This window comes from Megascapheus bottae, chromosome 17 (assembly GCF_031878675.1).
Source record: "Megascapheus bottae isolate mThoBot1 chromosome 17, mThoBot2.hap1, whole genome shotgun sequence".
Classification (NCBI taxonomy): Eukaryota; Metazoa; Chordata; class Mammalia; order Rodentia; family Geomyidae; genus Megascapheus; species Megascapheus bottae.
The window spans coordinates 12328332-12346341 of record NC_143525.1 but is presented as its reverse complement, the minus strand read 5'-3'; the positions used below and the strand labels follow the sequence as shown (position 1 = coordinate 12346341).

General features: G+C 44.5%; 1 pseudogene; it reads left to right on the top strand.

Moving 5' to 3' along the window:
- Window positions 1-3863: 3863 nt before the first annotated feature.
- On the top strand, window positions 3864-17849 carry LOC150051074 (uncharacterized; annotated as a pseudogene).
- Window positions 17850-18010: the final 161 nt, after the last annotated feature.

The following is an 18010-nucleotide window of genomic DNA, read 5'->3' as shown; positions in this document are numbered from 1 at the left end:
TTTGATTGTTGATGGACATCTTCCCATTCTTTCGAAGACTTGTTTTTGTTCTGTGCATGTCTGGGTCTTAATCATCTCTCTTTATGCAAGTCATGTGCGTGAGACCTGCCCATATGATTTCATTTTATTGTAAAATCCTTAAAATCCTTAATCTTCAAATCCTTGTTGTGAAATACAGTCACGTCCTGAGGTACTAGGTGTTACCATTTCTACATGTGAATCTCGGGTGGGAATAATTCAGCTTGTGTGATTGTTTCTCCCTTCTGTTTTCTACCCCCCAAACCTATCCAGAGAGATGGCATCAAATTCAATAGCTTAGCACATCTCCATACTTATACTTCTTCCTGTTTGTAAAATCATCTATACATGGTACATCTATACATGCTCAAAATGAGGTAATATAAATACTTTCTTGGAAATTGCTTTTAACAAGATATGATGCAATTACAAATACATGACGGGAAAGGACTTGATGAGAATATTCAGGTCAGTAGGTGGATATATCTACCAATTCTTTTCATCAGCTTTTAGAATTTCCCTAAAAGTTTATGTTACTACTAACAGTCACAACTTTGGTAATTGCTTTAATGAATATTTTCATAAGTACAGATCACCTTATAAGCAGAGCATTTATTTATTTATTTATTTATTTATTTTTTGCCAGTCCTGGGCTTGAGCTTAGGGCCTGAGCACTGTCCTTGGAATTTCCTAAAGCTAGAGCTCTACCACTTGAGCCTCAGCACCACTTCCGGCTTTTTTTCTATATGTGGTACCGTGGAATCGAACCCCGGTCTTCATGCATGCTAGGAAAGCACTTTAACCACTAGGCCAAACTCCCGGCCCCTAAGCAGAGCATTTATACTTAGACTGTAAGATTTCTGAGTAAAGTGGTATGCACGTATTTCATTTTAAAAGTTAATATAAAATAGCTTGGCGTCAATGGCTCATACCTGCAATCCCAGCTACTCAGGAGGATGAGATCTGAGGATCATGGTTCAAAGCCAGCCCAGGCACTGAAGTCCATGAAACTCTTATCTCCAGTTAACCACTAGAAAAGGGGAAGCGGGGCTGAGGCTCAAGGGGTAGGGCAGTAGCCTTGAGCTGAGGAGCTCAGGGACAGGGTCCAGGCCCAGAGTTCAAGCCCTAAATCCATGCAAAAAAAAAAAAAAAAAGATGTTATACAATAGTATCCTAGAAAGGACACATCATAGTATATATACATGTGTATGCATGCATGCATGTATGTATGTATGTATGTATGTATGTATGTATGTATATATGTATGTTTATTGGTATCTACGTGTCTATATGTCTATGTGTGTTGATAAATTATTTCATTATTTATTTTTATTTTTTCCAGTCATGGAGGTTGAACTTGGGGCCTGAGCACTGTCCTTGGGCCTTCTCAAGGCTAGAGCTCTACCTCTTGGGCCACAGCACTACTTCCAGCTTTTTCTATGACTGTGGTACCGAGGGATCAAACCCAGGTCTTTGTGCAAGCTAGGCAAGCACTCTGCCACTAGGCCAACCTCTTGGGCCAAATTATTTCATTTTAATTGTTATAATCAGTAACCGAGTGCTTGTCCACCCTCTAAAATCCATGTTGAAGTTTAGTAGCCATTGTGATGATATTGGAAGATGGGAATCTTCAAAACACGCTTGGGTCAGGAGGAAGGCGACATCGTGAATGCCCTTATCCCAGTAGTAGACTCCCTCTTCCTCTCACCCTTTTACCATGTGTTGACTTCTGTCATATTAGAATATGGCAAAAAAAGGCCTTTCCAGTCTCTATAATTGTTCTGTATACATTTCTTTCCATTATAACTCCCTAGTGATATATAACTATTCTGTTATAGCAGCACAAAATGGACCAACACAGTTGTTATATGCTGAATTTTTAAAAAATACTATCAGGGGCCAGGAGTTTGGCCTAGTGGTTAAAGTGCTTGCCTAGCATGCATGAAGACCCAGGTTCAATTCCTCGGTACCACATACATAGAAAAAAGCCAGAAGTGGTGCTGAGGCTCAAGTGGTAGAGCTCTAGCCTTGAGAAAAGTCCAAGGACAGTGCTCAGGCCCTGAGCTCAAGCCCAGGACTGGCAAAAAAAAAATAAAAAAAATAAATAAAAAATAAAAAATACTATCATGCTTTGCTTAAAGATTTGGAGTTTATACAAAATTCAGCCTACTGTTTTTTGTAATTATTTTTTCTCACGCTGCCTTTAGAAACTTTATGTTCACCCAGATCAAAATCTGAATTCCTGTGGGTATGAGGACAGGAGTTGCTTATTTCAGGGCAATGTACCCAGAAATAAGAGCAAAAAGTCTGAGTTTCCCTCCTGATTTCTCTGCTCCGCTAGACAGGACTAATTCTGCCTCCTGGCCAGTCACCCATCTGTACATATGTGATGAATGAGACTCTCATACAACACATCTGAACAGCAAAAGACACTGCCATTAAGCTGAAAAGACAGCTTATTGCATGGGATAAGATCTTTGTCAGAAATCTATCTGAAAAAGGTCTAATAACCAAAATATTGAAGGTGCTTAAGAAACTAAATCCCCAAAGAATTTATAACCCAATCAATAAATGGATAAAGGAGCTAAATAAATACTTCTCAGAAGTTTAAATAGATAATAAATTCATGAAGGAATGTTCAGCATCCCTGACTATAAAGGAAATGTAAATCAAAACAATATTGAGAGGCCTGGAAGAGTGCCCTAGTGGTAGAGCGCTTGCCTGGCAGGTATGAAGCCCTGGGTTCAATTCCTTGGTACCACATACATTGAAGAAGCCGGAAGTGGTGCTGTGGCTCAAGTGGTAGAGCTCTAGCCTTAAGAAAGCTCAAGGACAGTACCCAGGCCCTTAGTTCAAGCCCCAGGACTCTCCAAAACAAAGAAACAAAACAATATTGTGATTCTCTATAACTTGAGTCAGAATAGTGATAATGTCTCAAGTCTGCAATCCTAGCTATTTAGGAGGCTGAGATCTGAAGATTTTGTAGTTCAAAACCAGCCTGAGCAGAAAGTGTGTGAGACTTATTTCCACTTAACCACCAAAAAGCCAGAAGTAGAGTTTGTGCCTCAAGTGGTACAGCACCAGCCTTTAGAGAAAAGAAAAAAATTAAGAAATAGCACTTAGGCCCTGGGTTCAAACCCTAGTACTAACAGGTGCACACACATGAATATGAACAAGAAATGCTTGTGATGCTTATGAGAATTCCCAGTAATTGATAGGAATGTAAATTAGTACAACCACTGTGTAAATCAGTATGGAGGTTTTCCAAAATCCTAAAAATACAACTTTTCAATGATCCAGTGATATCCCTTCCTTCCTGCTGGGGTAGCAGGGTTGGGGTTGTCAACATTGTGTGTGTGTGTGTGTGTGTGTGTGTGTGTGTGTGTGTGTGTGTTGTTCCTTTCAGTGTGTTCTTTGCCGGTGTGTTCTTTTTCTCTCCCAGGTCTCCAAATCTTTTCCCATGTGTATATTTCTGCGCCATCTTTGTCTCTTTGAGGGGGGGGGTCTCCAAATCTTACAAAGCTCCCGTGTCCCCCTCGTTGAGTTCCCACACTCAGCCGAGCCCTTCATTTGTTACCGTTTCTTGCTTATGGAGAAGGTGACCAGCCCTGGAGCATCCCAATCCATGCATCCTTGGAATCAAAATGTTACCATTTCAAGGTTTTTAGTTGGATGACTCTTAGTATCTGTGTAACCCACCTATTGTTAAAAGAGACCCTAAAGTTCGGGTCTTTTTCCTGTTTGAATGTGTGAAGTCAACTAAAAAAATGGAAACTTGGATCCCAACAACGCAGGGTTGTGGGGAGCAGGGAACGAGGAAATGAGTAGATAGTGTCAGGAGAAGGATGCGGAAGTCAACTCAGAGGCAACTGTTCCACCTGTTGACGGTGAAGCAGTCATAATATATAATAAGATATCATGTAAAAGATAGGAAAGGAAAAGACTCATAAAAGACAGACATATCTGTGTCTTTTGTTTTCTGGAATCTAGAGAGAGTTCCTAGAGCTCGGGGCCTACCCTGTTTATTCCCTCTATGGTCTGGTTCTTCTGGCCCTGATCATGGCTGGTGAGTGACTTCATGTGGGAATTGGAGTACAATGAAGTTCATGGTTGTCTGATATCTCAGCCATCTCAGACCCGCCTGGTTTCAGTGAAATCACCTCAAGAGGAACATGTGGCCTTGAAGCATCTTGTCCTCAAACTAAACAAGTTTCGGGTGGGGAAGAAATTTAACTAGGTCACCAGGTATACACTGGGAAGCAAGTTACACTGTTGTGCAACTCTCACTACAACTTAATTCCAGTCTCAGTCCAAAAAAGAACCCTTGCCCATTAAGAAGTTATTCCAGGAGTTTGGCCTAATAGTAGAGTGCTTGCCTAGCATGCATGAAGACCTGGGTTTGATTCCTTGGTACCACATACATAGAAAAAGCCAGAAATGGTGTTGTGGCTCAAGTGGTAGAGCTCTAGCCTTGAGAAAGACCAAGGACAGCGCTCAGGCTCTGAGTTCAAGCCCCAGGACTGGCAAAAGAAGAAGAAAAGAAGAGGAAGAGGAAGAGGAAGAGGACAAAGAAGAAGAAGAAGAAGGAGGAGGAGGAGGAGGAGAAGTTGTTATTCCCATTCCTCCCACCATTAAGTTCCAAGAAGAGAGAGATGGTGTCAACGTATACCTGACAGGCACGTGTACAGGCAGCAGGAAGACAGTAGGAAGACAGCCATCTGCTGAGTTCATAGGAAGCCAGCCTTATTAGCATCTTGCTCTTGGATTTTTCTCCCTTTGGAACTGTGAGAAAGTTAATCTCTGGTGTTTCAATGCCTAGAGTATAGGGAGATTTTTTTATGGCAGTTCTAGAAAATGAACACAATAATATGCGAATCATATTGTTCCTATTACACTTATTTGTTAGTGATATGTAGGAAGTGACATTTTATATTTAAAAAATGTTAACCTAGGGGCCAGGAGCATGGCCTAGTGATAGAATGCTTGCCTAACATGCAAGCATTCCTTGGTACCACATGCACAGAAAAACCTGGAAGGGGGTGCTGTGGCTCAAAAGACAGAGCACTAGCCTTGAGAAAGTCCAAGGACAGTGAGTCCGAGCCCTAGGATTGGCAAAAATAAATAAATAAATAACCTGAAAGCCAGGTGCTGGTGGCTCACACCTGTAATCCTAGATACTCAGGAGACTGAGATCTGAAGGCCAAGGTTTAAAGCCAGCTCTGGCAGGTTAATCTCCAATTAACCACCAAAAAGCCAAAAGCCAGAAGTGGAGCTATGGCTCAAGACCACTAGCTTCGAGCACAAAAGCTCAAGGACAGTGCTTAGACCCTGAATTCAAGACCTATTATTGGTGCACACGCACACGCGCGTGTGTATACACACACACACACACACACACACACAGAAAGGAAAGTATGGGAGGCCAGGAAGTGTGTGGCAGTATTAGAATTCCTCCAGCAGCCCTGAGGGGGCAGTGTGCGATTTAAGACAGGATAAAGCTGCAATGGAGACCCAAGGAGTTAGAACTGGCATAAATGTGAAAGCCCTGCTGAGTGAAGCCACAGCCAGTGAGGAGGGCCAGCTTGGGAGGCCATGAAGGCTGAATCCAGCCACTCCAGTGGTAGGGCTGCCTAAGGTGTTTGTGGCTCGCTTCTTGCAATTGCATGCCCTGAACACTGGACATGAAACACTAAGTATGGGGCCCCAGTGTCTTACTTGGCTTTTTCACTCAAGGCTGGTGCTCTACCACTTGAGCCACGTCTTCACTTCCGGCGTTTTAGTGGTTAATTAGAGACAAGAGCCTCATGGACTTTTTTGTCTGACCTGACTTTGAACCACTATTCTCAGGTCTTAGCTTCCTGTGTAGCTCAGATTTCATGTATGGACCATTGACACCTGACTATGTAATTTTTAAAATATGGTTTATACAGGAGATCATAGCTAGAAGTTTGGATTTGGACTTTTGAAAACAGGAACTCTTGGAGATGGACTAAAGACATTTTGCACTGTGAGATGTAACTGAGCTTTGAGGAACAAGGAGAATATTACAGTACATAATCTCCAAAGACTATGTGCTGAAAGATTCATCTCAAGGGCCGGGAGTGTGGCCTAGTGGTAGAATGATCACCTAGCATGCACAAAGCGGTGGGTTTGATTCCTCAGTACCACATACACAGAAAAAGCTGGAAGTGCTGCTGTGTTTCAAAGGTGGAGCACTAGCTTTGAGAAAGCCCAAGGATAGTGCCCAAGCCCTGAGTTCAAGCCCCAGGACTGGCAAAAATCAAAAAGATTGATCTCAAATCCATGATGCCCTTGGGAGGCGGTACAACCAGTGGACTTGGGAGGAAGGCCAGACTGTCCTCGGAGGGGGCTGTCACACTCTGGTGTCTGCTCTCTTGCCATTGCTTCTCCGTTATGAACGGGTGAACAGCTCAGCTATGTCATTTTACTTGCCACAGTGATTCTCCACCTGGGTACACTCTAAAATTTATTGGGATCAGGAGAAAATATAAATATTTTGTCTTCTTCCATTGATTAGATGAGATATTTTGTAACAACGATGGAAAGTTGACTGATACTTTTTTCTTATAGATGAAAGTGGAAGTGTAACTCAAGTAGTAGAGCACCAGCCTTGAGCAGAAAAGCTAAGCAAGAGCACAAGACCCTGAGTTCAAACCCTAGTATCACAACTAAGACAGACAGACAGACAGACAGACAGACAGACACACACACACATACACACACTTTTTTTTGATAGAGTCAAGCTGAGTGTCTTCATGCAGGCAGAGAAGCCTGGAAAAATAGTCTTTCTAGTTAAGATAGTCTTTTCTAGTTTAAGATTGGTAGAATAGGTTAGGAAATATTCTATTAATGCTCAGGATTTTGCCAAGACCGTAAAAGAATTTCCTCTCTCTCTCTCTCTCTCTCTCTCTCTCTCTCTCTCTCTCTCTCTCTCTCTCTCTCTCTCTCTCTCTCTCTGTCTCTCTCTCTCTCTCTCTCTCTCTCTCTCTCTCTCTCTCTCTCTCTCTCTCTCTCTCTCTCTCTCTCTCTCTCTCTCTCACACACACACACACACACGCACACACACACACTTACACTTCTCTAGTTACTTCTTTACCACTACATTCAGAGCAGGCTTGGATATGTAGCACAGGACCTTGGCAAGGGACTTCGACATTAATTTGTGTCAATAGGAAAGTTTTAGAGGGTTTCAAGTGGCTAAACCCCTACCTTGTGCTGGAAGAAGCAATTTGCCATGAGCTGGAGGGTCTGGAAACATTCTTGCTAGTTATGCCAAAGTACACAATGTCCTAGTCTTCTTTCTTTCTTTTCTTTTTTTCTACTTAGGATGAGTCTAAGGATGAGTTTGCAGGGAGAAACTGAGGGATGAGATAAACTTCTCCCCATAGTGGAGCAGATTTGCTTCCATTTCACTGTAATATTGTGAGTCTCTCCCAATCAATGGTCCTCACCTGTAATGAGACTCAGCTAGGCCCATCCATGTTGCCCCATGGGAGCAAACAGTTCTTGACATGGCTTCTTCTGTGAATAATGAAGTCCTTTTTCCTGTGATCCAAGAAACTGTGTTTTCTGCTAGCCTCCCTCAGACAGTAATGGGCTAACTGGTTAGCTTGTAAGCAGGGGAAGAATTCCAGACCTTTCCATCTACCCAACTTTTCACACATTTTAGCTACTAGAGTGTTAAAAAGGGCATCAGTGTTGGGGCCTGGAGTTTGGCCTAGTGGTAGAGTGCTTGCCTAGCATGCACAAAGACCCAGGTTCGATTCCTCAGAAATACATACATAGAAAAAAGTTAGAAGTGGTGCTGAGGCTCAAGTGGTAGAGCACCAGCCTTGAGAAAGCCCCAGGACAGTGCTCAGGCCCTGAGCTCAAGCCCAGGACTGGGAAAAAAAAAAGGGGGGGGGACATCAGTAGCTCATGACTGTAATTCTAGCTACTCACTGGCATCCAGGTCCTGAGTTCAAGCCCCAGGACCAGAAATAATAATACTACTAATAATACCTTATCTGAAAAATAACCTAAATCAAAAAAGGCTCACGTTATATGATTCAAATGATAGAATGTTTAGGCAAGGCAGAGTTTGAACTCCAGTACCATCACATAAACAAATAAATACTAAAAGATAATGAAAAAAAATATATCTACTTACTGATTTTTTCTCTTATCTTCTTTTTTTTTTCATTGAGTTAGTACTGTTTAAAAAAGAAAAAAGAAAGCACGTTCTAACAACAACAAAAGCTTGTTTATTTCTGTGGAAGAAATCACCAGAAAACATGATGTGAGTCTCTAAATAGGAAGGAGACAAATGTACTGGAATTATTGACTTCTTTTGGGGTGAGTGTTGCAAAGGAGAAAATAAAAGGAGAAAATTAAATTACTTTCTTTCTTTTTCTTTTTTGTCAGTTATCAGGCTTGAACTCTGGGCCTGGGCGTTGTCCAAGCTCTTCAGCTCAAGGCTGCCACCCTACCACTTGAACCACAGCCCCGCTTCCCATTTCCTAGTGGTTCACTGGAGATAAGAGTCTCGGGTTCTTTAGTGCCCGGGCTGGTTTGAACCTTGATCCTCAGATCTCAGCCTCCTGAGTAGCTAGAATTATAGGCATGAGCCCCCGGCTCCCGGCACTATTTTCTAAACTGGTCAGGTATAAACTCATATTAGCGCAAAGACTCCAATTTGTCCCTGAATCTGGATTGTCCCTAGCTTGGACAAGCCCCATTTTCCCTTCTCTGGCAGACTAGCCAGGGGAACAGAAAGCCTGCGGCATCCCAAATCTCTTCTGAGATTCAAACCTGGGAAGGGGAAGAGAAAGGGCCTGGAGAGAAACCCTGCTAAATCTCCCTTCCGCCCCATCTAGGCCCCCCTTCCCTGGAGCCCACGCTTGGCCCCGCACCCCCACTTCTCCGCACACCCCCGAGAGAAGCAAGACACCCCCCCTGCCTCCACTCGGGGACAACTGCAGCGGCAGGCTTGTCAGGGGTGGGGACCAGGAGCGCCCCAATTCTAGACTCGGTGGACTCCCGGGTCCCCGCTTTCCGAAGCCGTCAGGAGCAGGCAGTGAGCATGTTCCCGCAGAGCCCAAGTCCAGCGTGGGCCGCTGGGCTCTCCTCTTCTGGCTGCAGAGGGTCCTCTGGTAAACTGAGGCTGGCCGAGGGGGCGGCTCTGTCCTCAGAGCAGCCTGTCCAGCCCCCCACAGGAGGAGGAATTTGACCTGGAAATCCCCCAGGACTTGGGGCCACTGCAGTTCGTGAAGCTGCACAAAGAGCATGCACTAGTGGACGACGCATGGTTCTGCGACCGAATCACCGTGCGGGGCCCTGGGGACTGCAGTGAGGTGGCCTTCCCGTGCTACCGCTGGGTTCCGGGGGACTGCGTGGTGAGCCTGCCGGAGGGCACCGGTGAGCATGGCCTGGCTAGCGGGTGCTGGGATCTGTGGGATGGGGAGGTCGACAGGGGATTTAGAGGAAGGACGGGAAAGGATTGGTATCCGGATGCAAGAAAGACGAAATAAAAAAATAGAAAGTGCAGGCCGGGAGCGTGACCTAGTGGTAGAGTGCTTGCCTCGCATGTACAAAGACCCGGGTTTGACTTTTCAGTAGAAAAAAAGCCAGAAATGGTGCTGTGGCTCAAGTGGTAGAACTCTAGCCTTGAGAAAGCCCAAGAACAGGGCTCAAGTCTTGAGTTCAAGCCCCCAGGTCTGGCAAATAAATAAATAATAAAATAAAATAAAGTAGAAAGTCCATAAATAAAACACCATGACAGAGGATAAATGATCTGAAGACCCAGATCAACAAGGTGAGATCAGAGACAGGAGTTGTAACCATAATGGAAAAGAAAAGCCAAAGGAACAGAAGGAGTTATCAAGGACCGGTGAGGGGCCCAGGGACTTGCAGGTGACAGATGTCTTTTGAGTGGAGACAGCTGACAAAGCATGATCTAGAACTAGAAATGTTGGGAAGATGAAGATGACACACACCTAGGGACAGGGAGATAGGCAGAAGGTAGGGATGACTGAAAAGAACAAATATAGAATTGGTTGTCTTCACTGGAATTCTGAGACAGACAACAAGGAGAAAGAAAGGATGGAGGAAGTGGCACTGTGGCTCAAGGGGTAGGGTGGTAGCCTTGAGCTGAAGAGCTCAGGGACAGTGCCCAGGCCCAGAGTTCAAGTCCCACAACCGACCAAAAAAAAAAAAAAGAATGGAAACAATAAGCACCTTTGAACACAAGAATAGGAACAGATCAGCTTAACAAATATAAACCATGTTGTGAAAAGATGACTGGTAAACATAGAAATAAAAAATTATCTTCCAAACAGAAAAAAGAGAAGAAAGGAAAGGAAGTGGGGGGGGATGAAGGAAGAGAAGGAAGGTGACACTGTCCCATGCCTGTAATTCTAGCTACTCAGGAGGCTGAAATCTGACGACTGAGGTTTGAAGCCAATCCAGGCAAAAAAGTCTGTGAGACTCTTATCTCCAAATAACTAGCCAAAGCTAAAAATTGAGCTGTGGTTTTAGAGGTGGAGTGCTAAGAAACAGTACCAAGATCCTGAGTTCAAACCCCAGTATGAGGAAGGAAGGAAGGAAGGAAGGAAGGAAGGAAGGAAGGAAGGAAGGAAGGAAGGAAGGCAGGCAGGCAGGAAGGAAGGAAGGCAGGAAGGAAGGAAGGAAGGAAGGAAGAAGGGAGGAAGAAGGGAGGAAGGAAGAAGGGAGGAAGGAAGGAAGGAAGGAAGAAGGGAGGGAGGGAGGGAGAGTAGGAGGGAGAGAGGGAAGGGAAGGAAAGGAGAGAAATGAAAGAAGGAAGGAAAGAAAGAGAGAGAAATATTTGTCCTCCAGGACAGGCAAGATGGCAGACTTGAGGGTAGCACACATCAGTTTGCTTAGTTTATGAAAGTCTAATGAGAACAAGTAGTGAACAAGAAACGTCATTTGGAAGCTAGGTGAAGGTATGGACAGATGAAAGGACAGATGTGACTAAACAGAAACAATATGGGCTAGTGTGGAATAGGTTTAGCCAATTTACAAAGAGAATATATGGATCAGGAAGAAAGGGGACAGGTCGGGAAATTTGAGTTAAGGGTTAAGAATGGATGGCAAGTAGTATATTTTTATCCCAAGACAAGTATCAGGGCTGAGATTGGTGAAATCAAGGAAATAGGTTAGATGAGAATGGTATACATGATAAGCAATCACAAGGGTCAGAGACAAAGGAGTAAGAATGTGAGGCTGTAGCAATTAAGAAATAGGAAATTAGGGGCCAGGAGTTTGGCCTAGTGGTTGAGTGCTTGCCTAGCATGCAGGAAGACCCGGGTTTGATTCCTCGGTACCACATACATAGAAAAAAGCCGAAGTGGTGCTGAGGCTCAAGTGGTAGAGCTCTAGCCTTGAGAAAGTCCAAGGACAGTGCTCAGGCCCTGAGCTCAAGTCCAGGACTGCCCCCCCCAAAAAAAAATAGGAAATTAGAACAAGCCAAGGAGTACCATGAGACTAGGTCAAACCAGGTGCTCAGCCCTCTTCGTATCTCCCCAGCCTGCCTGGCAGGAGCAGACAATGCCTTAGATGTCTTCCAGAAATATGGAGAGAAGGAACTGGAGGACAGACAACGGATCTATTAATGGTCATTCATCCCGCACCCCACCCCGGCTTCTGGGTTGTCCTACCCTTTCCCTGAGCCCCTCTCTAGCATGGACTTCAGTACGCCTTCTTGATGCTGTCCCAATCTTTTAGCTGGGCCGCCTGGAAGGAAGGGTTACCATTGTCCATGGCTGCAAACTGCAATGAGGCCTTACCCCTAAATATGAGATTCCAGGAGGAGAAGAAGCAGGGTAAGGAAATGGTGGAGGTGGAGTGGGAAGCTGTCAGATCCCCAAACAAGTGGGATGTAGTCAGTTTTTGGTTTCATCCCTAACCTTGTCCTAGTTCTCTGCTTCCTGACCTCCTGGAACCATCAGAAGGACTTGGATCAGACTGACTGGGCAAGAAGAGTGTCCTGGCTGGTTAGTGGCTCCCTCAAGTCTTTAGAACATTTGATAGTCATTTCTTTTCTTTTGTTGATGTGGGGCTTGAACTCAGGATCTGAGTGCTATCCCTGAGCTTTCTGGCTCAAGTCTACCTGTCAAAGTAGCAACAGGGGGAAAAGCATCAAGGGGGAAAAGCCAATACAATGCCGGGCTCTACAAGGGAAAAAATAAAAAAGGACCCAGTCATTGTCTGTACTCCCCATCTCCTCCATCTCCTCCGTCTCCTCCATCTCCTCCTCCTCAGCTCCTCGTGCCCTATGTCCACCACAACCTGGAAATCAACACCCAGGCTTGACCTTCGCTCCTGTCAGCTCCTGTCAGATGGAGGAATATTTCATGAGGTAAGGAGAGAATGGGGCATGAGAGAGTTGGGTTTGCATTTGTTAGATTTAGGTAGTACTTGGACTTGAACTTTGGACTTGGTGCCTGCTAGGCTGGCACTCTACCACTTGAGCCATACCTCCAGCTATTTTCCACTAGTTATTGTTAGGACTAGGGTCTCATGTTCTATCCAGGCACAGGCCTGTACTAGTAGCTAGCTATTATAGGTTTACCATGGTGGTTAGAGAAGCTTGTGTGAATGGGTTTAGCTATGGATTGAAATGGGGTCTCCCCAGTCTGGCATCAAACTTCATTCCTCTCAGTCTCAGTCTACCTGAGTATAGGTAGGATAGGTAGTATAGGTGTGAGCCAGCCATGTCCAATGACATAGGACAACTTTATCCAACTCTATGGCCTGTTGTCACTTTCAGGATCTAGGACACAGCTATATGTGAATGTTCTAACCCTAAAACAAAATCCATTAATCTATTTTCTTTTCTTTCTTCAGTTGGTTGATGGGCTTGAAGCTAGGGCACAGGTGCTATTCCTGAGCTTTTGTACTCAAGGCTAATGCTCTACCACTTGAGCCACAGCACCACTTCTAGTTTTCTGGTGGTTAATTGGACATAAGGGTCTCATGGACTTTCCTGTCCCATTTGGCTTTGAACTGCAGTCCTCAGGTTTCAGCCTCCCGAGTAGCCAGGATTACAGGTGTGAGCCCCTGGCACCTGGCTAGTCTATTTCTTTTAACTGTCTTAAATCTAAAAGCTCCACATATGGATCATTATGGATAGAATGCCATAACCCTCTTGCCTTGTTGCTGCCCTCAAGTTTTCATGTATTTTGTCACAGGCAGGGAGCATAAGTGGAGGTGGCTTTGTGCAGCTGCTCTGTCCAGCAGATTCCCTCTGTCCTCCTGACGACCTGGCTGCCCCGGGGCCTGCTGGGAATCCTAAGTGTTCTGTATGCCCAGGAGGCTTTACAGCTGTGGGAGATCATTGCCCGGTGAGTGAGAGATGCTTAGAACTGGACATGTGGAAGAGGGGAGGGGCCAGGGATGTGGGTTTAGTTAGCATAGGGAAAAAGCAAAGTATAAACAGGAAGGTGCAGACAGAAAGGAGTAGAAAAGAGCTCTATCCCAGAAAGAGTTGAGGAACAGGAAGGAGAAAGGGTCAAGGGTCTCAAAATGTAGATACTGGGCTAAAAGCTGAGAATCTGACCTAGGAAGGCTGTGATAAACCATAGCATCTGGTGGTACCAGGGAAAAGTGATTAGCAACCATATAGGAAACCCCCACCCCCCGCTCCAGTAAGTATAACATTCCTCTAAAAAAGTATGTAAAGTTCACACTGTATGAGGCCAAAGGAGGTCTTAAAGGAGGAACCCAGAGGTTCAATGTCTCTTTGTTTCTGATCTTATAAATATTGGTTTTGTAAAAGCATATAGCTCTTCTTACAGGTGCTAGTGCTTCCTAGCTACTCAGGAGGTTGAGATCTGAGGATGGCAATTTGAAGCCAGCCGGGCAGGAAAGTCCATGAGACTCTTATCTCCAATTAACCACCAAAAAGCTGGACACAGAGCTGTGGCTCAAATAGTAAAGTGATAGCTTTGAGCAAAAAAGCTCATGGACAGTACCCAGGCCCGAAGTTTAAGCCCCAGGATTGGTGCATACATTTGTAAGCCCCTGTGCACACACACACACACACACACACACACACACACACACACACACACACACACACACACACCTGGCTTCCTCACTGCTTGTTCCTTAAATCAAGAAGCAAACATCTTGAAGGGAGACTTTTCCATTGCAAAGTGGTGATTTTACTGAGTCAGACATTTTGTTCAATGGTAACTATGGCTCAAAATATAAGACATCCTGTCTTATAAATTACCTTCAGAGTCAGTTTATAATACCCACAAGTAAACCAATATGCATCCTATTAAAAGCCTTTCCTTTCAGGGCACCAGTGGCTCACGCCTGTAATCCTAGCTACTAAGGAGGCTGAGATCTGAGGATCATGGTTCAATTCTAGCCTGGGCACAAAAGTCCATAAGACTCTTATCACCAATTAACCACCAGAAAACCAGAAGTGGCACTATGGTTCAAAGTGGTAGAATGCTATACTTGAGCTGAAAAGCTCAGGGATAGCACCCGAACCCAGAGTTCAAGCCCATGACTGGAAAAAAAAATGCTTTAGGTTGGAGCCAGTAGTCAAATCTTCCCTGCTAAGTATGATTCAGTGTCATTTAAAATATACTCAAAACAAAGTTCCTTAAAGATAAGACCCCAAGGCATTTCACAAAGCATCTAAAGCAATGCTGACATCACTAAAATGAATGCATAATATAAAACCTGCCAGGATGGCTGTTTTGAAGGAGACAACTCTCAATGTTAACTGGTAAATTCTGGTGTGTGTAGTCAAAGAATATTAAATCCTGTTACCATGAAAAAAGTAGCTCTCTGACACAGAATATACATGAAGACGTTTAAAATGGAGACCTTTTATTATTGCTTCTTTTATCAAGAACTTTTAGTGTGCTGACCAGCTCTATACAATTTTTAAACACAATTCATGTATTTTTGTACTCTCTAAATTGATGACAGGAAAGAGGAACAGAGAGAAGAAAGAGGCTGGGGCCTTCTGCTCTCCAAGAGCTGAGCTACCTCCTCTGAACAGGTACGTGGATGGCATCGCCCATCTCTTCTACCAGAGGGATGACATGGTGAGAGGGGACTCTGAGCTGCAGGCCTGGCATCGGGAGATCACTGAGGTGGGGCTGTGCGGGCTCAGGACCAGGGTAAGACAGGAGGAGCTCCTGGCCTCTTGCCAGAGGCCCTTCCTAGTGCTGCCCCCCTGGGGACAGGACCTTAACTCCTCATCACATCTCTCCTTCCATGCGTGAAAGCACTGAAAAAATATTCACATATATTTTGTTGGTAGTGGTGGTAGACTATGGCTCTACTACTTGACCTATGTCTCCAGGCCTGTTTTTGTTTTGCTTGTTTTTTTGTTTTTTTGTTTTTTTTGCTGGTTTTGGGGCTTAAACTCAGGATCTGGGCACTATTCTTGAGCTTCTCAAGGCTAGAGCTCTACCTCTTGAGCCACGGCACTACTTCCGGCTTTTTCTGGGTATGTGGTACAGAGGGATCAAACCCAGGGCATCATGCATGCTAGACACTCTACCACTAAGCCACATTCTCAGTCCTCTGGGTCTGTTTTCCAATGGTTACTTTTTGAAACAGTCTCATTTCCTGCCAGGGAGCATGCCCCATTTGGGACTTGCCTGATTTAGGCTTCCTCTGGGATCACAGGGCACTACAGGGCGTTCCATTTTCCTTCATGGAGATGAAGTCCCCTGGACTTTTCTGCATGAAGACATCTAAAACCACTATCCTGCCCCATGTTGGCCTCTTTGTAGGTTGAAATGACGGTGTACACCACTGTACCCAGTTATGGGTTGAGAAGGGATCTTGCAAACATTTTCTGCCTGAGCTGGCTTTGAACCTCCATGCTCAGATCTCAGCCTCCCAAGTAGCTAAGCGTGAGCCCCCAGTGCTCAGCAAGTATTGACAATTTCTAACTCTCAGGATCATTCTAGACAGCCAGATTATTTTGCCCCAAATCTTCACTCACTCCTGGCCCTACTTCCAATCATGCCCATAACTAGGTCAGAACCACAGCCACGAGAGTTTACGTTTGATCTTCATGGTTCTCTATTTTCCTACCTTAGAATTCAATAAGAAACATGTCACACAAAGCCAGTGATAACTCACCATGGATTTTCCTTCTTTTCCTGCCTGTTACATTCAGCACACACACACACACACACAGGGCTCAGGCATGGTGCACACTTGCCAGGGGGCAAGACCATTTCTAAATGCAGCCTCAGTATTGTCCAGTGTTAGCTCAAACCTGAACTCAGCAAGTTAACCCTGATGCTCATCGTTTTTTCTTTCAAAACTGCATTCCTCACTAAAATTTAGACACTACCTTTAGTATCCTGACCTCACGTGTATGTGTGTGTGTGTGTGTGTGTGTGTGTGTGTGTGTGTGTGTGTGTGTGAATGTGCACCAGTACTGAGGTTTGAACTCAGGGCCTACACATTGTCCCTGAGCCTCTTTATGTTCAAGGCTAGCACTCTACCACTTTGAGCACAACCCCACTTCAGATTTTCTGGTGGTTAATTGGACATAAGAGTCTCATGGACTTTCCTGGCTAGGCTGGCTTCAAACCTCAGTCCTCAGATCTCAGCCTCCTGAGTAGCTAGGATGACAGGTGTGAGTTACCAGCACATAGCCACTTCTGAATTTTTATACTTTTCATATTTTTGTATCATTTTAGTCACTTTGTGGTGTTATTGCATTTTGAGTTTAAGTTGTATTGCTCCGAAGGCCAGTCAAGCTGTGTGTATCTTTAGTTTCATATCCAATTTGGAGAACTTCCTTCAGGAAGTACCTGTTAAACTCTATTTTCCCTTTTGTTGTCTGCTTATTTCGGTTGTTATTTCCCACTACTTTTTAAAATGTTATTTCACCCGCAGTCTATGAAACCTCATCAGTCTCAATCTTATGATAGCCAAAGTACATGCAGTGAGTGGCTTTACAGGGTCCATCTCATTGTAACAACAGTCCTCACTGAGAAAAATGTTGAGACTCAAACCAGCTAGGGCAATCAGTTCAAGGTGAGTAGCAAAGCCAGAGCCAGGACAAAGCCAGAGCCAGGCACAGCTCGTGCCCTTGACCACAGCACTTACAGATTGTCAGTGATACTTCCTGGTCCCTTACCTAAATTAGCATCCATCTCTTCCATTTCTATCCCCTTACCCTACTTCATGTCTACTGTCAGCACGAACATATTCCAATGTGCCTTTCCTTATTCGATTTATCTTTCCTCCCTCCTAGGATCTACAGTGTAAGATGAGGATGGTTTCTGTCTCTTGTGTGCCAATGCAACTCCAATGTCTAGAAAGTATCTGGTAGTTTTTGAATAAATGAGTACTTGCTAATTCTGGGGTATGGACACATCAAAACATATTTGTTTTGTAATAGTACTAGGACTCAGGGCTTCAGTGATCTCCCCTAGCTTTTTTTGCTTATGGCTGGCATTCTACCACTTGAGCCATACCTCCACTACTGGTGTTTGAGTAATTAATTGGAGATGAGTCTCACAGGCTTTCCTGCCCAGGCTGGCTTTGAACCATACTCCTCAGATCTTAGCCTCCTGAGTAGCTAAGATTACAGATGTGAGTTACTGGTGCCCAGACAGTATTTACTTCCTTATTCCAAGGTCATGGCTTCTAAACAACTTTCTTCTTCTAGGGTTCCATTTCCCTCCAGTCTTGGGAGTCAACTCTATCACTTTCTTAATATGTGCATCTTTACATGTACTGCCCAGTATGCAGCCATCAACCAGTGCCAGGTACAAAAAGCCTGGGGGCAGTATGTAGGCAAGGAGGATGCCTGAACGAGAAATTAGGGAGCTATGGTCCTGAAATTAGAGCTTTGGTGAATTCTGATGATTCCTCTCTAGTTTGACTGGGATGCTTGGATTCCTAACAGCCCATGCTCAATGTGGATGCCTCCACCCACCATAAAGGAAGATGTGACAATGGCCACAATGATGGG